General features: G+C 44.7%; 1 long non-coding RNA gene across 1 annotated transcript; it reads right to left on the bottom strand.

Annotated features, from left to right (window-relative positions):
- LOC121845409 lies at positions 1-756 on the bottom strand. The gene is made up of 3 exons (XR_006082553.1): positions 717-756; positions 583-660; positions 1-209 (listed from the first exon to the last, which is right to left on the bottom strand). It is a non-coding gene; the product is annotated as an uncharacterized LOC121845409 (long non-coding RNA).
- Positions 757-1026: the final 270 nt, after the last annotated feature.

Here is a 1026-nt window from a genome sequence, read left to right as displayed (position 1 = left end):
AGGAGGAGCTCCACCTACATGATATAATAACAGTGGTGAGGAGGAGCTCCACCTACATGTTATAATAATAACAGAGTGGTGAGGAGGAGCTCCACCTACATGATATAATAACAGTGGTGAGGAGGAGCTCCACCTACATGTTATAATAACAGTGGTGAGGAGGAGCTCCACCTACATGATATAATAACAGTGGTGAGGAGGAGCTCCACCTGATATAATAACAGAGTGGTGAGGAGGAGCTCCACCTACATGTATATAATGGTGAACAGTGAGTGGTGAGGAGGAGCTCCACCTACATGATATAATAACAGTGGTGAGGAGGAGCTCCAGTTATAATAACAGAGTGGTGAGGAGGAGCTCCACCTACATGATATAATAACAGAGTGGTGAGGAGGAGCTCCACCTGACATGTTATAATAACAGAGTGGTGAGGAGGAGCTCCACCTACATGTTATAATAACAGAGTGGTGAGGAGGAGCTCCACCTACATGATATAATAACAGAGTGGTGAGGAGGAGCTCCACCTACATGTTATAATAACAGAGTGGTGAGGAGGAGCAGAGTGGTGAGGAGGAGCTCCACCTACATGTTATAATAACAGAGTGGTGAGGAGGAGCTCCACCTACATGATATAATAACAGTGGTGAGGAGGAGCTCCACCTACATGTTAATAACAGTAATAACATGATAATAACAGTGGTGAGGAGGAGCTCCACCTACATGATATAATAACAGTGGTGAGGAGGAGCTCCACCTATAATAACAGTGGTGAGGAGGAGCTCCACCTATGTTATAATAACAGAGTGGTGAGGAGGAGCTCCACCTACATGATATAATAACAGTGGTGAGGAGGAGCTCCACCTACATGTTATAATAACAGCTCCACCTACATGATATAATAACAGTGGTGAGGAGGAGCTCCACCTACATGATATAATAACAGTGGTGAGGAGGAGCTCCACCTACATGATATAATAACAGAGTGATGAGGAGGAGCTCCACCTACAGTGGGGCAAAAAAAGAATT

This window comes from Oncorhynchus tshawytscha, unplaced genomic scaffold (genome assembly GCF_018296145.1).
Source record: "Oncorhynchus tshawytscha isolate Ot180627B unplaced genomic scaffold, Otsh_v2.0 Un_scaffold_7692_pilon_pilon, whole genome shotgun sequence".
Classification (NCBI taxonomy): Eukaryota; Metazoa; Chordata; class Actinopteri; order Salmoniformes; family Salmonidae; genus Oncorhynchus; species Oncorhynchus tshawytscha.
This window is presented reverse-complemented; position numbering and strand designations above follow the sequence as displayed.